Raw genomic sequence first — 26175 nt, 5'->3', positions numbered from 1 at the left:
GATGAGCCTGATACCAAAGTCATCCTTCCCTGAAGGCATTGGCAATCAGAAAACCAACAGCATTGTACCCTAACACCAAACAATTTTGCTTTGACAGAGAAGATTGGCAGAATCTGAGGGCTTTTCCTTACCTTGGCCAAACTCCATTAGGTGTCCTTGAGTACACAGTTCCCGTTGTCTCACTGCAGGGTCTTGCAAAATATGGAGAAAAGGATTATTTTCTTCTTAAGGTTAATGAGCCAAATGTTTGCAAGATGGCTTGAGAAGAGTGCTGGAAAATTTTTAAACAAATTTTTCCAAAGCCATTTCCTCAAAACCCCACTTTATCAAATTCCTTATTTCAAAAACTAAGTTCAATTCTAAAATGATATTAAAAAGGATCAAGGTCACATTCTGAAATCTGTCACAGACCTTGTCACAAACATTGGAACCAGCTTTGTCAAGCTAAGGCCATGGAAATTATGTCTTAATCTAACTGTTCGTTTCCATTTTTTCTAACTTTGTAGTACCAGAAACATGCAATTCTCTTCATATGACAGTCATTCAGGGTTATGATAACAAGCTAACTGTCTCCCAGTGATGCATACGTCCCAGTGCTTCCTGTCTCAAGGCCCACTTGCTTGCTTTTCTTGCAAACTTCATCCTGCTCAGTCATCTCAGCCAGAACTTTCCTGCTTCACAGCTGAAGGTAAGCACATTTTCTTCCAATTTCATGGGTTCTTAAATGCCTTGGGGTCATGAAATAGAGCAGGTTAGAAACAAATCTAAGAAAAGGTTATGTTGAGAATTTCTCCTAACAGTTCATCCTTTTAAGGATATTTTTTTGCTGTGTGTAAGCAGCATTCATCTCCCATTCATTGTATAAACTGCTTTGGCCAAGGTCTCTGCTAGGTACTGGGTTTTCTTTATTCCTGGGAGAGTATATTGTTTTTCTAGTTAAACTATAACAATAAAATTCTATTACCCTTTTGTTTAACAAAGGCAGCCTTTCATATTAGTGAAATTATTAACATCTCTTTATTCTTAGTCTTAAATTATTATCAAGCCCTATTCAAGAACTATGGCCTGATTTTCCTAATGGAATTGGGGGTGAAAAAGCATATTTCTTCTACCCCTTCATGAGAGTTACCCCTTTACTTAACTAACTTTTGTGTTTTTAGGAACACAGTATGCCTCTAGTGATTAGGGATGCTTCCTGTGCCTGCGGTGTTAGGATCTAAGTAACTCTGCCGTCAGCATATGCATGTGGGTGATTTGCGGTTCTGGGACAATTTATGCTCTCTGCTTCTTGGTCCATTGGTTCAGGGGTGGCTTTTTAAAATACTTTACACTTAGAAAAATGGAAAGGAACAGTTAAGTTGAGACATAATTTCCATGGCCTTAGCTTGACAAAGCTGCTTCCAATGTTTGTGACAAGGTCTATGGCAGATTTCAGGTCCATTGCTTGCTGACTTCCTAGCAAGCAATAAAGGGTATAGTATAAATAAGAATTTAAAGTATATTCATTAGCACACACTCCTCCACAGTAGTTATCACTTGGACAGCCATGTATTCACAGCTAACTTGAGACACTTAGTCTTTGTCTGGTTGGCTCTGTCATAGCAGCCATGCAGTCTCCAGATTGGAAGTCCAAGTCTTTTTATAAAAAACAGCTATTCTCCATGTTTCTACTTCCCTAGGTTGCACTAAACTTTCTCTCCTTCTCTCAAACACATATACACACATTCAGATGTACATGCGTACACATATACACATGCAAAGCCCGAGGGATAGAAATGGTACAGGGATGAGAAGGGATATGCTGACAGGAGACCCTGAGCAAGACTGGGAATTTTGCCTTTCAGGGGTCCTGCATCTTTTGCAGCAGAAGTGTTTCTCTAGCAGTATTGCCCCCTCTCTGCTCAGAGCCACTTAAGGCAGTTCACTGTAAAGGGTGTGTAAAGGATTTCAAAAAGCCACCCTTAAGCTTTGCCTTGTTAACTTTTCCAAGTATGTTTTCTGTATGAATACTTAATGGCTAATTAATCTTTCAGGATACTTTTTTGCTGGGTGTAAGCAGCATTCATCTCCCATTCATTGTATAAATTGCTTTGGCCAGGGTCTCTGCTAGGCACTGGGCATACAGAGATGGTGAGGGCATTTCTTAACCTAAAGAACTCAGAATGCACTGAAAAGGGATTCCCATGTATTTTAATGTTAGCAATGCCATGAGAGATAAGGAGAAACAGTGTATAGGAGCATAAATCAGAGGCTCATGATCCTTTGGGAGAGGGGGCAGTGTAGGACAGTGTGCACAGAGAAAGGTGCCTCTGTGTTGAGTGTGAAAAGGTGAGGAAAGAAGTGGGGAAGGGATGTCACCTGGACACTGTATGGCAGGAACAGGCTCAAAGGAGAAAGACTGTATAAGCAGACAGACAGATGATCTGCGGTAGATGGAACCCAGGTATTTGGAGCCCAGAGAAGTGAAAGACAAGCAAGAAGGTGAGGAAATGGTGTAAATGTCATCTTAAGTCTGTGCTTTGTTCTCTGGCTATGAGGAGCCATGGTAATAAAATTTAGATCATTTTAAAATGCTCAACTCAAAATATGTATGTGCCAAGCACTTTTCCAGCAACTTATGCATATGTCAAGTGTCAAAGTATAGGGCCAGTAAGCATTTATGAGGCTGCATCCTCTGCAGGGAACGAAGAGCATGGAGACATGCAGGAAGGGTCTTGGAGGAAGTGTGAACCAGTGAAGCCGAACTTCAAGAAAGGGAGGAGTGGAGTTGGCAGTAAGTCAAGGTTGGGGTGAGGAGGGCAGGGGAGGGGAGCTGCCCCACGCATGGAGGGAGCCTTCCCAGCTGTATAATTTGGACAAAAGCTCACTTCTTGAGACCTTCATTTACTTATCCTAAGATGTGATGACCTTGTCATTCCCACCTAATCCCAGACTCCTGGTGAATATCAAATGAGAGATTATACTGTAAGTGCAGAGCTCTGGATGTGGTGTAAAATCTATACACCTGATAAGGACAGGCAACTTCCCACTTGCTGCATACACTGAGGAGAGCTTCTACTTTTACAGTGCAGTGGAAGAGAAAAGAGGAAGGGTGCCTCACACCCCAAAATACAGGGTCACTGGAAGGCCTCTTATAGTTGGTCCTGGATGGAATTCAAAGAAGGGTGTGCTCTGGATTCAGATGAGCCATTGTTTATCATGGATGAGCATTGCCATGTGAATAGCCAATTTCAGAGCTATAGCTTCTGTTCAGTGAGAGCAAGAATATTTGCATTAGCTGATCATGTTGATTTGATGCTAACAAAGACTGTAAAGACAGCCACAATCCACAAGTTAGAAATGCATCTATGCTGGAGTTCCTCCTCACTTTTTCTTTCAACAGAGTACTGATTAATAATATCCACAATGTGATTCAATTTGATTCAGCAGCACCAAAACAACCTTAGAGTCAGGAGCTCCCAGGCCTAGTGTTGCCCGGGTTCTTGTTCATGGAGCCGAAGAATGAACTTCGCAAACAGTCAAGGTAGGAGAGCAAGGCAGAGGCTTTTATTTAGAGAAAGCAAGAAGATAGAGCTCCTGGCTCAGGCCAGGAGGAGACAAGAGAGCCCAGGGGTGGTGGGTTGTCGAGGGGTTTTATAGGCAGTTGAGAGACAAAGGGCTAGGGATGCACACCTGCTAAGTGGTCCCAAATACCTTTTGAAGAAACACTAAATTTCTTATTAGTCTTCCTGGTTATTTACAAGAATTTTACTGCTCTGATTTCCTCCCAAGATAGCAGCTTCCTGGTCTGGGAGCATATCACTCAAGACTGCCTGCTTTGCTCCGAAGGTGGGCTGAGTTGTCTGTTTTTCAAGAAACTTTAACTAATTGGGTTTTAAGATGGAATCCTTCCTGTTTTTACTATGTTGTTTTGGGCTTGCTTGCTACATTGCCTAAGTTGCAACAAATTATTTGTTTAGGGCTGGAGGAAGAAAAGCAGCACTTGGGTAAAGTAAAGTTAGAAAAATAAGCTGTGCCCCCCAGCAGGCCAAAGCAAATCTCACAATGGATTCTCTTGCTTTTGTTTTTTTCCAGAGGCCCTCACCCTACTCTAAGCCCATGGTCCCTGTCTCACCAAGCTCCTTCCACAGCTCTGCACCCAAACCAACCCACCCTTAAACAGGCGCACATGCTTGGGGGAGGGACCCTGACCCAGTCAAATTAGCCTGTGGACTGGAATCCTGATGCTCCCACTTAGGCTCAGTCTCCAGAGGCTGTTTGAATAAAGGAGAAAAGATGGGCCTTGGAGCAATGCAGATGTAGCAGCTGGATGACCTTAAGCAAGTTAGTTGACCTCTCTGAGCCTCAATTTTCGTATCTTTGAAGTGGATGGGGGAGCAGGACATCAGAAGAGCACCTACTAATAGTTAATTGGTACATTAAAGGAGAATACCTTTCACTGTGTGCCCTCTCTGACCTTAACATAGAGACCATGTAAGAGAAACCATGGCAAAATCAAATTGCCCTTAAGTACAGAATTTCACATTAAATGATATATACAGAATGATGTACTGGAAAGTTTGCTTTTTTATCTGTTACAGTTCAATTAAAATTGCTAAGCACACATTTTAGGCCCTATACAATAGACAATGAGTTGCCTACAGTGCTTGTAGTAAAGTTAATCTTTTTGTTTATCAGGTACACCATGTAGTCCCCATGACTCAGATTAGCAAGTCACCATATTCTTATCTGTTCTCTTTCTCAGGTGTCTTATATCCTCAGCTAGATTTTGGTGAGCAGTATGGTGTTTTGTATCTTTTTTTATTACCAACCACACATAACCTGAAATTGGAACCTAGAAGGTTCCCACAAAGTTGATTAATTACCTAGATTAAAGCCAAAAGATCCAAAAGTTTTCTCCCCTATAATTCTCCCATATACACACTCCTGCCACTCCCCCTGGATAACAACTTGGAAGCTGAGACCCACCTTGGGGGGCACACAGCACAAAGTGATCACTAGTTTCTCAACACTCCAGAGCAGGGTCCAAAGACCAAAAGCTGCCCTTGTGCTGAGGGCAACCTAGTCCAGTTAGGCTGGTGTCAGCTCACTTCCCAAAGGTGCTGATAAGAGGAGCCAGGTGAGTCAGAGAAGGCCTCAGGAAGTCCATCCAAATATATGAAAAGGGTTAAAAATTTCTCATCTGGAAGAGGAAAGCAGCTGTTTAATATTGTTTTATTTAATGGCATTTGTTCAGCAGACTGAACCAGTTAGAAACTATTTCATGCTGTGGCAAAAGAAGGGAAATCTGGAGCCATTTTAGGGAGGGGAATGGAAACAGAACTTTGCAGAGAAGAATCTAGTACTGATTCTTAATCTAGTGCTGAATCTAGTACTTAACTGCAAAAAGGGTGTGGGGAAAAAGGAAGTTCCTATGACCAAGATTGGCACCTGACCCTAAACTGCTTGATGATGTAATTGGCCTACTGCTAGGCTAATGCTTCCACACCCTAGGCAAGAAGCTATTATTGACTGAGTTACTAGATAAAGAGCTCCCCCCAGTGCTCTGGGTGGAGGCTGAGACAAAGGTGGAATAAGGATCTGCAGACTGCTGGATGCAGATGTGATTCTAGTGCTCGACCTACTGCCAGGAGAATAAAGCTGGGTATAAACACTTTTACCCGAAGAATGTTCTATTATCATTTCTCAGTCTCACTGAATCCATAGTGAACTTGCCTGGGGCTGAAACACTCAGGAAAGACAAAGGGTTTGATGGAGTTTCTTGACTCAATAAAAATGAAGCTCCAGGAGAGATAGTTATAAATTCACAGCATCTTAGTGTACTTATAACTATTTTTTCATCTTCTTTTCTTCAATTTTGATTTCTTTGAACTGTCGTTGGTCAGATTAGGCTTCAATGTTAATAGAAAACCATTTTCCTTAGCCATTTTTCTTTCCTTCATCCAACTTTCACACGAAGGAGAGAATAATTACTTCCCATGCAGTCCAGCCAATCATTAGCATTTATTTTTCCTAGATAAAAACACTTCAAACAGAATCAGAGAAGGGATGTCCTGCTTCTGGGAGACCTATAACCTTTTCAACTCACCAGGCTACCTTTTGATTTGCACCAAATGGAACCCCAGAGATGTGAAATTAGTGAACATTTTAATTCCTCTACATTGATAATATTGGTCTTATTCTTTTTAATTGTGGTCTGTATTTCCTAACTTTTATTCATAGAATGATACAACACTTTATGTTAGGCTGGAGGAAGGAAAAAGAAGGACATGAAAACAGAACAGAGAGATGCCATAGGGGGAGAACAGACCAGACCCCAAGGTCCATGCCTTATATGGAAAGGGGACAGCTCTTCCTGAATTCCATCCTTCTGATGTGCCAACTAAGACCCGGATGTCAGCCTCCTTCTTCTTGGAAGGAAAAAAAGTTTCTAGTTGTCTATTATGTCACCTTTAGCCTATCATACCTCTCCACACCCCCTAGGATAATTTACCCACTCCTCCCCCTCCTAATCCCTTATAAGTCCCCACCTCCCTGACTGGGTGTGACTTCTCCAGCCTGTAATACACAGGCCGTGGAACATCATCTGGGGGTGCATGCAAATAAACTACCTGGCCCTTTGTTGCCTCTCTTCGCCTGCTTATTTCGGCTAGAATTTATCTTACACTTTTTATCCTGAATATCTCACATACTTCAGGTTTTAATATAGACAGACCTCATGTAACCAGTATGGGTAGTTCCACAAAATAGTGGTAAAAGTAGTCACATCCCTTAATATTTGAATTAAGTGCTCAAGCACCAATCTGTTATATTGGAGGGGAAAAGCCAATATCTTCCTCTAGGCTGTCTCTGTACCCTGAATTTTCAAAAACCTTACCAGCTTACAGACTCCAAAGCTGAGTAATGGTGGTCTTGCATTTGGTCAATCTACCACTGTCTTTACTTCTCATTGCCACATGGTGCCACACTGTTGGGAACCACTACACCTTCCAAGTGTTTGCTGTCCAGGTGGCCATGGTTCCCTTAGGCACCTGGGCCAGCCCTGCCAGGCATGCCTCATCAGGATGCTCAGACCCAGGCTCATACTCATCAGCACTTTCAAACCCATCAGCTGTAACCCCCAGGGTACTAAACAACCCTGAAGTTCTGGGCCACAACTGGGTTTGACCTTCACCTTCCCACTCTTCCTCTTCAAAGACCCACTGATTTTTTTTACCTAAGACTAAACTGTCCTGGAGGTTGGACATTTTTCCTTTTCAACATTCAAAAACTAAGACATCAGATTTCAACTACATTCTACTCGCAAAATGTACTCTTTTGCCCCTTTTAAGTAAAACAGTCTTCCTTTCTCTCTTGCACAAAAGGTCTCATTATTTTCTGCTTTTACCACCCATGAAAACATTGGCCCTGAACATGCTCCTGTGTTTTCTGGGACATGAGAACCTGATAGTTCACCATTTCTGAGAAGAGTGAAGGCTGTCCATTTTACTGGCACTACTTCAAAAGAAGAGGAAAACAAAATTTTAATCTCTGGCAAAAGCACTCATTTTGCCACAAAATTTAACAGAAATATTATCCACTAAAACTTTTAAGATATGACATATGAAAAAATGAACCCACTAACTCTGTTTCTTGCACATATTATGTCCCCCAAATATATCTCTTTAGAAACACAAACTGTTGATATCCCATTGATTAGGGTCACATTTTGACACATTAACAAGTAGTTACTTGGCACCTCAGTAAGTCACTGAAGTGGATGTAAAGAGGAGGGACTTAGAATTCACCAGTTCTCCAGGGTGTTATGTGTGGCTACTCAGGAGATGACACATAAACACTGGAAGTTGACTTTTCACATGAGCAGACTATGCCACATGCCAAATTCAAGGCTAGAACAAAACATGCTTCAGGACATGAGAGCAAAGAAGGGTCATGTGATTTAGATGGTAGGCAGACACTCAAAGCATTTGGTCTTGACTTAAGGCTTAACTAATGGAAAATTTCAGAGAGAGGACAGTAGTAAAACTGTGAAAGGCAAACAGCTTCCTGGAGATAAGAACTCATGGAAGAGTAATACCCTTTATAGTGCCCACACTGCATTCTGCCTCTGGGCTGGGGAATTTGCATATAGTATCATATGTAAACCAAACTGTAATGTAAGAACTCTATGACCTAGGTAGTGTTGCCTCCATTTACATATGTGGGAACTAAAGATGACCAAGGTTAAGGAGATCTATTTCCTTGGTGCTTTTTCTTTGTTTCAATGATCATTTCTCTTACCTAAGACAAAAAATAACTCACAAATTCTATCTTTAGGATAAATTGGATATAAAACTCTAATAATACTCATACACCTATGTCTTCATCTGTCATTTCTCTCCCCACCCCCACCACACACACACCATTTCTCAAATTTCCCTTCCAAGAATATTGGAAATTTTCTAAGAATATTAGAAATTATTTCAAAGAGAAAGAAAAGTGAGTAAACAGAGACATAAAGATATATCATTGCTAAAAATATGAACTCCTCCAGAGGCCAAATACCTTGTCACAGTCAGGTGTCTGGAGATGAGATTTAATAATATCTTTTAGGTAATCCCTCTGGTGAGCATGTACAGCTGTATTTTTGTGAACATGCTCCTTTCCCAGAAACATGCACCATCTTTCTGGAATATAATTGAACAAGGTAACAGACCTAAATACCCTATAGACTCAGCCTTTCTACTTCAGTGGAGTCTTTTATCTTCATTTGCATTATATAATTTGAGAAAAATCAATATCCATTTAGTTGTATGTATGAAACTCAATCTCCTATTTTGTTAATGATTTCGATTGAGTTTCCCCTTGCTGACAAGACAAATATTTATGTCAAACCCCAAAGTAAATAAAAATGATGAAGCTGGCACAAGTGATGGTTGGGACTAGTTGAGATTACTACTACTTTGGTAGGGTCCGGGGAATGAAAGTCATAAACATAAAGCCTTTTTTGTTCAATTTGGTGGAAAAGACAAGCAAGAAAAATATCCCTAAATGAAAAAATTCTCAGCATCATAACTGATGAGCATAGGTACCTCCAAGGCCCTTCCACTTTATCAATTCAGTTCTGCTGCTCCATATAAATATTAACAGTGCTATAAAGTAAACAAATCAATAAGCTTCTGTAAGTCCAGGGAGAGGAAATCCCAGGGCAAAATACCTCTAAAAACCAAAACCAGTTAAAGGGAGAAATAAAGTTTAAAATCTGTTTATTGATTACAAACTGCAGTCTGGGCCCTCTCTCTTTCCTGCTCCAGCAGAAGCAAAAGCGGCCCTCCCCCTCACCTCTTGGGTTCAGATAAGCCCTTCTTGCCCAGTTAATTACCCTTTGATATGGAGATGAACTTCTTTCCACTGCTGAGGAATGAAGCAAATGCACTAAAGCCATACTTCTTTCCATCTCTGAATGCCTATTGATATGCAGATGTACTAAAGCCAAGTGAGATATTCTGGAAATACTACAATTTTACCCACTTCTTTTACTTCAAATTGGAAGTTTTTTGCACATCAGTTGATTCCAAGAGAACCAAAGGCAAGGTTGTACAGAATTACTTCTCTGACTTTTAACTTCAGTACTAACATTCTTCCAAATTAGATTCTTTTCTACCCTCACAAACCACAGTGGATAATAATACCCATGCTTGATTTGGGGTCATCTTTCAGTCATACAAAAATGTTCATTTTAGAAGGTCACACAGAATTAAACCAAATAAGAAATCAGATGGAAGCCTTCACAAATCATTCCACAGCAATCAGTAGCACTCCTGTCTGAAAAATATCAGCTCAATACCAGTGGTGGGCTTGGGCGTCCAGTGGGAGGTACAAGAGGAGGGGGTGTATTTCATTGAAAATGACATCACCTTTAAAGTTCCTCACAACAAGCACAGAATCTTCTCAATTTATTCAATCACTTTCAAGAGAAGTCCTTCAAAATATTCTGCCCTACTCAGGTCAAAACATCTGGGAGAGAGGGTGTGAACTGGCAAGGGCTCAAGATCCTCCTGCAGGGGATTGATTGTGTCAAAACTGTGGCAAGACCGCTATTAAGTAACACACACTCTACTCTGACCACACAGCCTCCTGCAGGGACTGCCAGTGCCATGTGGCATTGGTTTCTGGGCAGGAAGGAAGACTGGGGCAAGCTCACTGGCCCGCATAGACTCCACCCTGCTGGTCTCCACTCTTTGTCCTCCATTTTTTATGTGTCTGTCAGAGCCTTTAATGACTGGTGAAAGTCTAAATAGGTCTTCCCCTTCCAAAGAGTGGCTTCCAACATTTCAGAGACTTCATCTTGACCTTCAGTCAGAGTAATACTCAAAATATTTAATGCCACACTGGGTCACTGACCTATCTGAGCAGGAGATTCCCTCCTACATCCCTACATTAAGGTAGACAGCCCCTAGATGGAACTAAAATGGGTCCAGTCAGGACAAAGTCTACAATGTGGCTACTTTTAATTTATGTAAAACTGTTGGGAAGGAACTTGGTTCAGAATCATAGGAAAGTCAGAGTGAATTGTTAAACCAAAGTAAAGAAAGCAAAGTTTTATTATACTCTGCAGCAGAGTAACAGGGCAGACCTGCCTAAGGTTGAACAGGCAGGCTGCTTACTGTGAGGCTTCTTTTTATGGGGTTTTTGGCAGGACAGGGAAGTCCTTGATTGACAATCTTTGGCCTTGGAGGCCTGATCTAATTGGTAAAAAGAAGACATGAGCTATACTCTGATGTTTTTCTTTATCTGGGGAGTGTCTGTGCTTGGATGCTTCTCATCTGGGGAGTTGTTTTTCTTCTGGGGAATGGACATTCCAAGTCACTCCTGGCCCTTGAAACTTCAACTAATTCACTGTGAGTACCTTTTGGCACTCTGGGGTATTTTTTTGGTTAAGACTTTGAGTCACTTTTAGTGGCTTTACTCTCTTTTTTTCTCTTTCTACCCAACTCCTGTCTGTCTTTCTGCCTAACAAAACCAAAACTGTCCCTAAATGTTGGTTTTCAAGATTTTACTGTTGTTTCCCATTTCTCATCTCTTCTTTCTTTACATCTCAGACTCTCCTTGCTCAATTCTCCTTCCTTCCCCATTGAGGCCAGAGTCAGATGGGCTTCACAGTCCTCCCCTGCCTGCTCCTGTGCCCTGCCTCTTTATCCTTCATAGGCATTTCTAATCCCATCTTGTCACCTGTTCCTCAGAGAACCTAACAACTAGGAGAAGATGCACATATGCATACTTGCTTATATATGCATAAGAAACTCCAGGAGAGATTGGTCACCTCTTGAGGAGTAATGGGGCATATGGGATAAAGGTGATAGGAAGACCTTTTATTATTCATACATATCTACACATATGTACTTGTATACACATATAAATATATATGACTGTAGTACCTATTCAAAGAATGAAATTAAAATGTTAAATGCATCCAGTGAAGACAAGGAAAGAAGGCAGCACAGAAGCTGGACTGCTGAGAGGAGCCTTGTGATACTATGATTTGTAATAAGAAATGTGTAATTGGTCTTCCTTCACATTTCTGACACAGAGCTACAAAAGCCATTGGAATTTTCTAAGTGCTAAAAGCAATAAAGGTGTTCTTTGTTATGTTAATGAGGGGGCTTTTGAAAAGCACCTGAGGATGGGGGCTGGTTGCTTGGGGACCAACCATGTGATTAGAGGGTTAGAACTTTCATTCCCACCCACTGACCTCCAGGGAGGGGAGACACGGGGAGGCTGAATCAATTGCCAAAGGCCAATGATTTAATCAATCATACCTATCTAAACAAGCCTCCATAAAAGCCCCAAAGGAATTGATTTGAAAGCTTCTGGGTTGGTGAACACTTGGAGATGGGGCGGGTGGGTGAGTCGTGTGCTCAGAGGGCATGGGAGCTCCATGCACTTTCCCCAAACCTGGCCTTTGCATCTTTTCCATCTGGCTGTTCCTGAGATGTAGCTTTCTATAGTAAATTGGTAATCTTTTATGTAAACTGTTTATCTAAATTCTGTGATATGCTCTAGCAAATTAATTGAACCCAAGGAAGGGGTCATTGGAACCTCTGATTTGTAGCCAATGGGTCAGAGACAAAGGTGACAACCTGAATTTGTGATTGGCACCTGAAGGGGTAGAAGGGAAGTCTTGTAAGACTGAGGTGGGATAAGGTTCTATCTCCATGCAGATAGTGTCAGAACTGAGTTGAATAGTAGAACATCCAGTTGGCATCAAGAATTGCTTGGTGTTGCAGTGGGGGGAACTCACACATTGGAATGGAGGCTCTCCATTCACTAAGAGCTAATCCAGAATCTTATCCACCTCAGTCCCAGCCACACCCAGCAGTTCACAAAGACTACCCCCAACCCAGAGCTCAATCCTATGCTTTCTGTAAAGCTAATATATAAAATTATCATCTGAAAAAAGTGAAATCCATATAATAAAAATCATTCCCAATAGGAAAATAAGCCATATTATTCTTCCCACCAGCTGTTCTCCAGATGAGGAACACAACAAACTCTCAGCAGTGCAGAGAAAATGCAGGCACAGTGCTGCTAGTTTATCTTCAGAAAGATTCAGGGGAGCCCTGAAAACACAGCTCACCATCTCCAGGATACCCACAGATTTTCCACTCAAGGGCTCCAATGGCATCAGTGTACTTTCTCAACCAAAAGTGAGGATTAGGGGGTCTCTCTGTTCTCTGAACATCTTTTTTATTTTTTGTTTTATTTTGACATCATTAATCTACAGTTACTTAAGGAACATTATGTTTACTAGACTCCCCCATCAACAAGTCCCCCCCCCATTACCCTGTTACAGTCACTGTCTATCAGCATAGTAAGATGCTGTAGAATCACTACTTGTCTTCTCTGTGTTGCACAGCCCTCCCAGTGGCCACCCCCCACATTATACATGCTAATCATAATGCGCCCTTTACCCCCTGACCTTATACTACCCTTCCCACCCATCCTCCCCAGTCCATTCTTGGGTTCTGTGAGTCTGCTGCTGTTTTGCTCCTTCAGTTTTTTTCTTTGTTCTTATACTCCACTGATGAGTGAAATCATTTGATACTTGCCTTTTGCCACCTGGCATTTCACTGAGCATAATATCCTCTGGCTCCAGCCATGTTGTTGCAAATGGTAGGAGTTATTTTCTTCTTATGGCTGAAAATATTCCATTGTGTATATATACCAACTCTTCTTTATACATTCATCTACTGATGGACACTTAGGTTGCTTCCATTTCTTGGCTATTGTAAATAGTGCTGCGATAAACATAGGAGTGTATATGTCTTTTTCAAACTGGGCTGCTGCATTCTTAGGGTAAATTCCTAGGAGTGGAATTCCTGGGTCAAATGGTATTTCTATTTTGAGTTTTTTGAGGAACCTCCGTACTGCTTTCCAGAATGGTTGAACTAATTTACATTTCCACCAGCACCGTAGGAGGGTTCCCCTTTCTCCACAACCTCACCAACATTTGTTGTTGTTTGTCTTTTGGATGGAGGCAATTCTTACTAGTGTGAGGTGATATCTCATTGTGGTTTTGATTTGCATTTCTCTGATGACTAGCAATGTGGAGCATCTTTTCATGTGCCTGTTGGTCATCTGAATTTCTTCTTTGAAGAACTGTCTGTTCAGCAACTCTGCCCATTTTTTAATTGGATTATTTGCTTTTTGTTTGTTGAGGTATGTGAGCTCTTTATATATTTTGGATGTCAACCCTTTATCAGATCTGTCATTTATGAATATATTCTCCCATACTATAGGATGACTTTTTGTTCTATTGGTGGTGTCTTTTGTTGTACAGAAGCTTTTCAGCTTGATATAGTTCCACTTGTTCATTTTTCCTTTTGTTTCCCTTGCCTGGGGAGATATGTTCATGAAGAAGTTTCTCATGTTTATGTCCAAGAGATTTTTGCCTATGTTTTTTCTAAGAGTTTTATGGTTTCATGACTTACATTCAGGTCTTTGATCCATTTTGAATTTACTTTTGTGTATGGGCTTAGACAATGATCCACTTTCATTCTCTTACATGTAGCTGTCCAGTTTTGCCAACACCAGCTGTTGAAGAGGCTGTCATTTCCCCATTTTATATCCATGGCTCCTTTATCATATATTAATTGACTGTATATGTTTGGGTTAATATTTGGATTCTCTATTCTGTTCCACTGGTCTATGGGTCTGTTCTTGTGCCAGTACCAAATTGTCTTGATTACTGTGGCTTTGTAGCAGAGCTTGAAGTTAGGAAGCAAGATCCTCCCTGCTTTATTCTTCCTTCTCAGGATTACTTTGGCTATTCAGGGTCTTTTGTGGTTCCATATGAATTTTAGAACTATTTGTTCTAGTTTTTTGAAGAATGCTGTTGGTATTTTGATAGGGATTGCATTGAGTCTGTAGATTGCTTAGGCAGGATGGCTATTTTGACAATATTAATTCTTCCTAGCCAAGAGCATGGAATGAATTTCCATTTATTGGTGTCCTCTTTAATTTCTCTTAAGAGTGTCTTGTAGTTTTCAGGGTATAGGTCTTTCACTTCCTTGGTTAGGTTTATTTCTAGGTATTTTATTCTTTTTGATGCAATTGTGAATGAAATTGTTTTCTTGATTTCTCTTTCTGCTAGTTCTTTGTTAGTGTATAGGAATGCAACAGATTTCTGTGTATTCATTTTGTATCCTGCAACTTTGCTGAATTCAGGTATTAGTTCTAGTAGTTTTGGAGTGGATTCTTTAGGGTTTTTTTATGTACAATATCATGTCATCTGCAAATAGTGACAGTTTGACTTCTTCCTTACCAATCTGGATGCCTTTTATTTCTTTTTTTTGTCTGATTGCCATGGCTGAAACCTCCAGTACTATGTTGAATAAAAGTGGGGAGAGTGGGCATCCCTATATTGTTCCCAATCTTAGGGGAAATGCTTTCAGCCTCTCGCTGTTAAGTATGATGTTGGCTGTGGGTTTGTCATATATGGCCGTTATTATGGTGAGGTACTTGCCCTGTATACCCATTTTGTTGAGAGTTTTTATCATGAATGGATGTTCAATTTTGTCAAATGCTTTTTCAGCATCTATGGAGATTATCGTGTGGTTTTTGTCCTTCTTTTTGTTGATGTGGTGGATGATGTTGATGGATTTTCGAATATTGTACCATCCTTGCATCCCTGAGGAGAATCCCACTTGATCATGGTGTACGATCTTCTTGATGTATTTTTGAATTCGGTTTGCTAAAATTTTGTTGAGTATTTTTGCATCTATGTTCATCAGGGATATTGGTCTGTAATTTTCTTTTTTGGTGGGGTCTTTGCCTGGTTTTGGTCGGAGGGTGATGTTGGCTTCATAGAAAGAGTCTGGGAGTATTCCCTCCTCTTCTGTTTTTTGGAAAACTTGAAGGAGAATGGTTATTATGTCTTCTCTATATGTCTGATAAAATTTTGAGGTAAATCCATCTGGACCGGGGGTTTTGTTCTTGGGTGGTTTTTTGATTACCACTTCAATTTCTTTGCTCGTAATTGGTTTGTTTAATTTTTGTGTTTCTCACTTGGTCAGTCTTGGAAGGTTGTATTTTTCTAGAAAGTTGTCCATTTCTTCTAGGTTTTCCAGCTTGTTAGCATATACATACTCATAGTATTCTCTAATAATTCTTTGTATTTCTGTGAGGTCCATCGTGATTTTTCCTTTCCCATTTCTGATTCTGTTGATGTGTATAGATTATCTTTTTCTCTTAATAAGTCTGGCTAGGAGCTTATCTATTTTGTTTATTTTCTCAAAGAACCAGCTCTTGATTTCATTGATTTTTTCTATTCTTTTATTCTTCTCAATTTTATTTATTTCTTCTCTGATCTTTATTATGTCCCTCTGTCTACTGATTTGGGTCCTCATTTGTTCTTCTTTTTCCAGTTTCAATAGTTGTGAATTTAAACTATTCATTTGGGATTGTTCTTCCTTCTTTCAAAGGCCTGGATTGCTATATACTTTCTTCTTAGAACTGCCTTCGCTGTGTCCAACAGAAGTTGGTTCTTTGTGCTGTTGTCATTTGTTTCCATATATTGCTTGATCTCTATTTTAATTTGGTCATTGATCCATTGATTATTTAGGAGCATGTTGTTAAGCCTCCATGTGTTTGTGAGCCTTTTTGCTTTCTTTGTACAATTTATTTCTAGTTTTATACCTTTGTGGTCTGAGAAGTTGGTTGGTAGAATTTCAATCTTTTTGAATTTACCGAGGCTGTTTTTGTGGCCTATTATGTGGTCTTTTCTGGAAAATATTCCATGTGCACTTGAAAAGAATGTGTATCCTGCTGCTTTTGGATGTAGAGTTCTGTAGATATCTGTTAGGTCCATCTGTTCTAATATGTTGTGTGTGCCTCTGTGTCCTTACTTATGTTCTGTCAGGTGGATGTGTCCTTTGAAGTGAGTGGTGTATTGAAGTCTCCTAAAATGAATGCATTGTATTCTATTTCGTCCTTTAATTCTGTTAGTATTTGTTTCACATATATTGGTGCTCCTGTATTGGGTGCATAGATATTTATAATGATTATATCCTCTTGTTGGATTGACCCCTTTATCATTATGTAATGTCCTTTATCTCTTGTTACTTTCTTTGTTTTGCAGCCTATTTTGTCTGATAGAAGTACTGCAACACCTGCTTTTTTCTCCCTATTGTTTGCATGAAATGTCTTATTCCATCTCTTGACTTCTAGTCTGTGTATGTCTTTGCATTTGAGGTGAGTCTCCTGAAAGGAGAATAAAGATGGGTCTTGCTTTTTTATCCAGCTATTACTCTGTGTCTTTTGATTGGTGCATTCAGTGCATTTACATTTAGGATGATTATTGAAAGATATGTACTTATTGCCATTGCAGGCTTTATACTTGTGGTTACTAAAGGTTCAAGGGTAGCTTCTTTAATATCTAACCGTCTAACTTAACTCACTTATTAAGCTATTATAAACACAGTCTGATGATTCTTTATTTCTCTCCCTTCTTATTCATCCTCCTCCATTCTTTATATGTTAGGTGTTTTATTCTGTACTCTTTTGTGTTTCCTTTGACTGCTTTTGTGAATAGTTGATTTTGTTTTTTGCCTTTAGTTAGTATTTGGTTGATCTGCTTTCTTTGGTGTGATTTTATTTTCTCTGTTGACATCTATTTAGCCTTAGGAGTGCTTCCATGTAGAGCAGTCCCTTTAAAATATCCTGTAGATTTGGTTTGTGGAAGGCAAATTCCCTCAACTTTTACTTATCTGGGAATTGTTTAATCCCTCCTTCATATTTAAATGATAATCATGCTGGATACAGTATTCTTGGTTCAGGGCCCTTCTGTTTCATTGCATTAAATATATCATGTCATTCTCTTCTGGCCTGTAAGGTTTCTGTTGAGAAGTCTGATGATAACCTGATGGGTTTTCCTTTGCAGGTGACCTTTTTTCTCTCTCTGGCTACCTTTAATACTCTGTCCTAGTCTTTGATCTTTGCCATTTTAATTATTATATGTCTTGGTGTTGTCCTCCTTGGGTCCCTTGTGTTGGGTGTTCTGTGGATTCCATTGTCTGAGAGACTATTTCTGTCCCCAGTTTGGGGAAGTTTACAGCAATTATTTCTTCAAATACACTTTCTATCCCTTTTTCTCTCTCTTCTTTTTCTGGTACCCCTATAATGCAAATATTGTTCCATTTCGATTGCTCACACAGTTGTCTTAATATTCTTTCATTCCTGGAGATCCTTTTATCTCTCTCTCTGCCTCACCTTCTATGTATTCCTGTTCTCTGATTTCTATTCCATTAGTGGTCTCTTGCACCTCATTCAGTCTGATCTAGTCCTTCCAGAGATTGTTTTATTTCTGTATTCTCCCTCCTATCTTGATCCCTTAGCTCTTGCATATTTCTCTGCAGGTCCAAAAGCATGCTTATGACCTTTATTTTGAATTCTTTTTCAGGAAGACTAGTTATATCTATCTCCCCAGGCCCTCTCTCGGGTGTTATCTGGCTAATTCTGGACTGGACCAAATTCTTCTGCCTTTTCATGGTGATAGAGGTAGTCTCAGTCAGGTGGTACATGGATCAGCTGGGAGAACAAAGTCCCTTCCTGCTTGCTGGTCACCTTGCCATTCTCCACTGCCTGTGTCAATTACCCGCACACCGGGAGCAGCCTCCTGGTTAATCCCCTGAGCCGCTGTGGGTGGGGCAGCCATCAGGGTAGCCCAGTGCCCTGTAGGGAGTGGCAGGTGTGCCAGTTGTGCTCTCCGAGATTGGCACTCCTCTGTGCTTTGCCCTTGCTTCCTCTGCCTGCACCATACAGCTGTGCACTGGCAGCGGCCTCTGGGTCTGGCCCAGGTGGCTGTGTGCTGTGAGGAGACTCTGGATGCTTGCTGTGGGCACGGCCGCTCTCCAGCTGCTCAGCTGCTGTGGCAGGGCAGTGCTGGCTGGGAATGAATGGCAGGCTGCTTATCACTGTGAGGGGCTTCAGTGCTGTGTTGCCACCCAAGAGGCTGGGGCATGTGAAGTTCCTCAGGATTCCCAGCATGCTGGGCTGAGTGTGCCAGGACAATTCTGTCCAGCTGTGAAGCCCCTGTCACTTTAGGACTTTCAAAAAGCACTCGCTTTTCTTTTGTCCCAGGGGAGCCAGCTGTGGGGACCTGCTTGCAGATTTTACTTTTCTGTTTACATAATCCCCAGCACACCATGCAATGTGTGTCTGTGCTCCTGGTGCGGATGACTAGGGCTGGGTATTCAGCAGTCCTGTGCTTCCATTCCCTCCCCACTCTGACTCCTTTCCTCCTGCCGGTGAGCTGGGGTGAGGGGAGCGCTTGGTTCCCACCAGGTTGCAGCTTGTATCTTACCCCCTTCAAGAGATGCTGAGTTCTGATAGATGTAGATGTAGCCTGGCTGTTGTACTGTATCCTCTGGTCTCTCTTTTAGGTATAGTTGTATTTGTTGTAGTTTCAAAAATATATATGGTTTTGGGAGGAGATTTCTGCCCTACTCATGCCACCATCTTGGCTCTTCCTCTCTGAATTTCTTTAATAATCTTTGAGGGAGAGTTGGGAATACTATCCTGAATTGGTCAGGTATACTGGTTTAAGGTTTTTAAGTTAGTTTGTTTGTACTAAAGCTGTTAAAGGTTTTCCTCTAATGCAACAAAAAATTGAAAGGCAGAGCCACAGTAGTGGAGCAGAGTGAAAGTTTTATTTGAATATACTCCAAAGGAGGAGTGGGCCAGAGTAATAGTAGACAAAGGCCCTGAATTTTTAGGGAAGGGTCTATTTATCACCACCTAGTTGGGAGGCACTAATTTTGGTTGACAAGGTGAGGTCATTTGATTGACAGCACTAGTTATACACCTGTTCCCTTGGTGCTTCTGTCTTTTCCAAAAATGCACACAGAAAAACCCAAGGGGAATGGGGGAAGCAAAACCTCAATTTTATTTAAATGAGATTATGAGAAGGTATGGTTTGAACAGTTCTTAGTTTTATTCCATTGTGCCTGCATTGGGACCTGGTTGGGACCAGTTTGGCCTCATCTGATTAGTCAAGAAGTTATCTCCTTAGAAAGCCTTTGTTGTCTTCATGTAGGATGCCCTACCTGGGCAGAGTTTGGTCAGTGTTTTTTCCTTGAACCTTATGCTCCCTTCCCCTTATGCTCATGTCTATCTTTCAACCTAACAAAGCCAGTAAGAATTTTTTATTGAAGTATAGTTTATATACAATATTATAGTGACTTCAAGTATACAACAGTGGTTTTTTTTGTCAGGCAGCTATGTCTGGGAAGTCTCTCCCTGCACACTAGGTGAAACCTCAACCTGGACTGGGTAGGGTTCTTTACAAATAAGAAAGAATTCTTGAAAAGGTCAGATGAGTGTAGGTAAGGAAGGAATTCATTAAAGTGAGAGTATGAGCAGATGTCAGCAGGTGTGCAGGCAGCAGAGAGCAAGGAAGAACAGAGGGAAGAAAGGGAAGTTCATTGAACTCCTGCTTGACATAGGGAGGTTCCCTTGTCAACTCCTAAAACCAGGATCACCTGGAGTCCAATGTCTTCTTGAATCTGCATAGCATGGAAACTAAGCCCCTACCACCCCAGGATTTGGGGGAGTCTCAGGGCACTGGATAGAGTGAGATTGTGTTTGAGAACCTCACACAGGTAAAGAAAAGAGATTTTGGAGCAGACTGCTAAAGAGCATGATCCAACAGCTGCAGTCCTGTCCAGGTCACCCAGGTGACAGGAACTTGCAAGCCCAAGTCAGAGATCTCAGGGACTCCTCCCTACTTCAGAGGCAGAGTGAAAACGTGTGCTTAGGTCTAGAAAATACAATGAAATAGCAAAGTAACAAAGATGCTTGCCACTGGAAGAGTGCAGAGAAAATGCAAAAAGTTGAGCAGTGAGAAGGCTTTGTTTAAGGCAAAATGTACACTCTCAAAGAAAGGGAAGTGTGGGCAACCCTAGAGGAGTGCACTTAAGGCTTCCAAGAATGGGGAAAAAGGTGGGGGCCAGGGGAATAGGCTTGACATGTGGTCTCAGGATGCCTATCTCCTGTGAGAGACATTATGTCACTAGCCACAGTCAGTCCACTAGATATTCTGTAAGATAAACTCAACACAAGGAATTTCTTGATCCTGTTCTTCTCCAAGATAGTGGTTACCCTCAAGCAGTAGAGCCATATCTTTTAGGACTACTTACCCTGCCTTAAGATAGGATTGCTTATTGTCTGATTATAAAATGTATTAGGAATCTTACTTCCTAACTCTGTTTTTTTTAATGAATCTTAGCCTTAAAACAGGGTCCCTCTTATTCTTACTATAATATGTATAGCTTAGCACTTCTCATCATAGGCAGGAAAAGTTTATCATGATGTTTGTCCCATGTCCCTGCCATACCTCAATTTGACAGTTATATACATTATTAAATGCTCACCCCACCTAATGTAATTGTATCAGTATAGAAAGATATTACAGTATTATTGACTATATTCTTTATGCTGTACTTTCATCCTTGAGACTGTTGTATTATAATTGAGATTTTGTGCCTCTTTATCTCCTCCACCTATTTTATTCTCCCACTGCAACCTTTCCCCCATGGTTACCACCAGTTGCTTCCTCCTTCTATGAATCTATTTCTGTTTTGTTCATTTTGTTTTGTTTTTAGATTCTACAAATAAGTGAAATCATATGGTGTTTGTCTTTCTCTGCCTGGCTTATTTTACTCAGCACAATACCCTCAAGGTCCACACATGTTGTCGCAAATGGCAAGATTTCTTTCTTTATTATGGCTGAATAATATTCCATGTGTATATGTACCACATCTTCTTTATCCATTCATCTATGGATGGACCCTTTTGTTGCTTCCATATCTTGGGCTATTGTAAATAATATGGCAGTAAACATAGGAGTGCATATATCTTCAAATCAGTGATTTTGTTTTCTTCAGGTAAATTCCTAGAATTGGAATTACTGTGTTGTATGGTATTTCCATTTTTAGGTTTTTGAGGAACTTCCATTCTTTAGACCCAACAAAATTTCTTTATTAACTGATTTGGTGTAAGAGATATTCTTTTTTGGAGCCACACAGACCTTGATTTAAGTCCCAACTCTGCAATTCAAAGCCTATGGAAGGTCAAGCCAGTATCTTGGCCTCTCTGCCTCAATTCCTCATATGCAGATTGGGAAGAACACAATTACCTCACATGGTTTTGACAGAAGGGTTAAAATGAGAAATGCACATGACATAGTACCAGTTGACACATAATAGGAAAATAAATAATAGAGCCTTCACCTTTCTTTTAGAGCTCTTTAAAATATAAATGTGATACTTTTCCGTTTTCCAGTCAAAGTCAATAATCAATATAAAAATCTCATTTTACAGTTGCCCATGCTCCCTTTCCTTTTGCAAAGAGCATCTGCCAAGTTGAGCAGCTTAACAGTAGCTGGGGCCACATTCATTTGTCCCATGATGTCATTAACTTTGATGATTCATATTCCGCCAGACCCAGTCCAAAGACACAAGCTGATTTTGCTTTTCCCTATAGTCATTATGTGGTTATAATTGCCCCCCAATTCTCCACTTTACACTCCAAACCTAACCCTTCAGGGAAAATGAGTCAGCAAAGGTTGTCTATGGGTCCAGATTCTACAGCCATGAAAGACTATCTCCAATTTTCCTTCATCACTCACCCTCCTGTCTCTGCCTCCAGGCAGTGCCCCAGAGGTGAGACTTCTATGATCTCAGTTAAGGAAGCTTAAGTTGAGGAGCTTGGTCTTCAGTCATGAATATAAGAGGCAGATAATGAGGAACAAACATCCAGTTATAAAATAAATCAGTCATGGAGATGAAAGTACAGCATAGAGTATAGGGTCAAAGATACAGTAATATCTTTGTATGTTGACAGCAACTATACTTATTTTGGTGAGCATTTGGTAACATATATAATTGTTGAACCATTGTATTGTGCACCTAAAACCAAAGTAACATTGTATATCAACTATATTTCAATTAAAAAAATAAAATAACAAAAATATTAAATGCTACTGGGCAACCATAAAAAATAAACTGAATTCACATGTACATGGAAACAAAAAAAGATTGAAATTTGATTACTCTGTACATCAGGTCTTAGCCACAGTCTAGCTGCATTAGTCATGCTGAGTGTGATCTCCCATGGGGGTATGCACAAATAGCTGATTGATCAGTAAGTTCACAGTCATAGTGAGTTTAGAGAATCAGATGCTTGACTCGTGAAAGGCCAGAGTTAGCATGAAGCAAAGAAAAACACAAAAGGAAACAAAATACCTGCCAGTGTCAGTATAAATTGATTCTCTCTTTATTGTGGGATAATAACTCTTGGTGTCACTTTCTAAAATGCTTTGTTTGGCCATTTTAGCAATTGCTTAATAAATACTCAGAAATAGAAACTTTGGATCATATGGTATTTCTATTTTTAACTTTTTGAGGAAACTCCTTACTGTTTTCCATAATGGCTGCATCAGTTTACACCTACCAACTCAGCACAAGGGTTCCCTTTTTCCAAATCCTCACCAACATTTGTTATTTATTCATTCTTTTCCATTCTTCCATTCTGATAGGTGTGAGGTTGCAATGAAAGGTTTTGATGTTCACTTTGCATTTTGATTTGCATTTCCCTGATGATTAGCAATACTAAGTATCTTTTCATTTGCCTGTTGTTCATTTGCATGTCTTTTTTTAGGAAAAATGTCTATTCAGGTCTTCTGCTCATTTTTTCATTTGGATTTTTTGTGTGTGTTTACTTGTATGAATGCTTTATATAATTTTGATATTAACCCCTTATCAAATATATCATTTGCAAATATCTTCTTTCAGTAGGTTGCCTTCTCATTTTGTTGATGGGTTCCTTTGCTGTGCAGAAGCTTTTTAGTTTGATGTAGTTATTTTTTTGCTTTTGTTGCCCTTGTATGAGGAGACAGATCCAAAAAAGTATTGCTAACACCAATGTCCAAGAGTTAACTGTGTATGTTTTCTTTTAGACGTTTTATTGCTTCAAGTCTTACATAGGTCTTTAATCCATTTTGAATTTATTTTTGTATATGGTGTAAGAAAGCCATCTAGTTTCATTCTTTTGCACATAGCTGTATGGTTCTCCCAACACCATCTTTTTTGAAGAGACTGTCTTTTCCCCATTAAATATTCTTGCTTCTTCTATTGAAGATTAATTGACCATGTAAGTGTGGGTTTATTTCTAGGTGCTCTATTCTATTTCATTTATCTATGTGTCTGTCTTTGTGTCAGTGCCATGCTGTTGTGATTACTATAGCTTTGTAGTACCGTTTGAAATCTGGGAGTGTGATAACTCCAGCTTTGTTCTTTTTCCTCAAGATAGTTTTAGCTATTTGGAGTGTTTTGTGATTCAATACAAATATCAGGATTGTTTGTTCTAGTTTTGTGAAAAATTGAATCTACAGATTGTTTTGGGTAGTATGGCCATTTTAATAACATTAATTGTTCCTATCCACAAGCACAGAGTATCTTTCCATTTTTTGCATCATCTTCAATATCTTTCATCAGTGACATAGTTTTCAGAGTACAGATTTTTCATTGCCTCGGTTAGATTTATTCCTGGGTATTTTATTCTTTTTGATGCAACTATGAATGGGATCACTTTCCTAATTTCTGTTTTTGTTAATTCATTCTCTGTTCATTATGATTTATGTATAGGAACACAGCAGATTTCTGCATACCAATTTTATATCCTATGATTTTACTGAATTCATTTATTAATTCTAATTTTTTAAATTGAGTGTTTAGGGTTTTCTACATATAGTCTTCTGTCATCTGCAAATACTGACAATTTTACTTCTTCCATATCAATTTGGATGCCTTTTCTTTCTTTTCCTTGTCTGATTGCTATGGCTATGACTCCCAATATTTTGTTGAATAAAAATGGTGAGAGTGGGCATCTTTCTCTTGTTTCCTATCTTAGAGGAAAAGCTTTCAGATTTTCATCACTGAGTATGACGTTAGCTGTGGGTTTTTTGTATATGGCCTTTATTATGTTGAGATATATTCCCTCTATACTCACTTTGGTGAGTTGTTACTATGAATGGATGTTGAATTTTGTCAAATGGTTTTTCAGCATCCAGTGAAATGATCCTTCTGTTAATGTGGTGTATCACAGAGATTTATAGATATTGAACCATCCTTTCATCTGTGGCATAACTCCAATTGGTTATGGTGACTGATGCTTTTAATGTTTTTTGAGTTCAGTTTGCTTATATTTTGTTGAGGATATCTGCATCTATATTCATCATGGATACAGGTCTGCAATTTTCTTTCTTTTTTTTCATACTATCTTCAGTTTGGGCATTTATGCTGGCTTTGTAGAATGAATAGAGAAAGCTTTCCTTTTTCAATATTTTGGAATAGCTTGAGAAGGATTGGTATTAACTCTTCTTTAAGTGTTTGGTAGAATTCTTCTGCAAAGCCATCTGGTCCTAGGACTATTTCTTGGTAGTATTTTTTTTATTACTGTTTGTCTTGCCAATGGGTTTCAGCCCCAGGAAAGTTTGCTATGGATTAAGCGTGAACAAAGAAATTGACAGCAAAATGTTCTTTGGGGTGAAAGGGTTTATTACCTGGCTTGTTCTCCTGGTGGTAGGTTGAGCACTAGCTTCTCTGCCTCCACCTAGAGCACTGGGCCGAGCTCTCTACATAGCACAATAATAGCTTATTGCCTAAAGGTGTGGAAGCGGAAGCCTAGCAACAGGCCAGTTACATCATCAGGGGGTTTAAGTTCAGTGAGGATTCCAGCCATAGGAACCCCAACTTCCCCACACCATTTCAATGTTGTTACTAGTAATCAGTCTGTTCAGATGATCTATTTCTTCCTAGTTCAGTCTTAGGAGATTAATGTTTCTAGGAATTTACCCATTTTTTCTGGGTTGTCCAATTTTTTGGAATTTTTTAAAATAATAGACTCATAATCATTTGTATTTCTGCAGTGTCACTCATAATTTCTCTTTCATTTCTGGTTTTACCTATTTCAATCAGCTCTCATTTTTTTTTAATGACTCTAGCTAAAGGTTTATCAATCAATTTTGTTCATCTTTTCAAACAATCACCTTTTAATTTCATGATCTTGTATTTTTTCAGTCTTTCATTTATCTCTGTTCTGATCTTTATTATTTCCTTCCTTCTACTAACTCAGGTCTTTGAATGAATGAAAGTATTCTGGAGAGTAGTGAGGGTTATTAAAGCACCCTCCCTGGCACAGTGATATAGAAAACCATTATTTAGCACAGTGGATAAAATGAGAGTTCCTGTGGCCAGGTTTCTCACCTGGCGATGGTTGACTAGCTCACTGCACACCTGTGGGCAATACATGGCTGTTGACTCTATAAAAAGAGCTCCAAACAGTTCTCTGTGCATGACACAGTGGCAGGGCTGCAAGGCTGCAGGAGAGCAGAGCAGAGGCTGGAGTGGTGGCAGTACCAAGGACAGGCCCAGAGGATGGCTGTGCAGGACAATTGTGCAGAGAGGCCCAGAAGATGGCTATATGGGACAACTGTGTGGAGAAGCCCAGAGGACAGCTGTGGAGCCGAGAGGTAGAGACTGGCTTGCTGCATACAGACTCACTCTGAGTGAATGGGATTCTAGTGACTGACCTGCCACCTGGAAATAAAGTTGGGTATAACCGTTTCACCCCAAAGAG

At 40.0% G+C, this 26175-nt stretch overlaps 1 protein-coding gene across 4 annotated transcripts in view; it reads left to right on the top strand.

Moving 5' to 3' along the window:
• MC2R (melanocortin 2 receptor) overlaps positions 1–26175 on the top strand; it is a 107789-nt gene that overhangs the window by 63644 nt on the left and 17970 nt on the right. For 2 of the 4 annotated variants that reach the window (XM_073212705.1, XM_037025535.2), the window contains 2 exons: positions 507–688; positions 2681–2773. The gene's annotated coding sequence lies outside the window, so the exon portion shown is untranslated. Of the gene's footprint in view, positions 1–506; positions 689–2680; positions 2774–6245; positions 6611–26175 lie in introns of those variants that run through there. The other 2 variants (XR_012121094.1, XM_037025537.2) reach the window with 2 other exon arrangements.

Source organism: Manis javanica, chromosome 9 (genome assembly GCF_040802235.1).
Source record: "Manis javanica isolate MJ-LG chromosome 9, MJ_LKY, whole genome shotgun sequence".
Lineage (NCBI taxonomy): Eukaryota > Metazoa > Chordata > Mammalia > Pholidota > Manidae > Manis > Manis javanica.
This window is presented reverse-complemented; position numbering and strand designations above follow the sequence as displayed.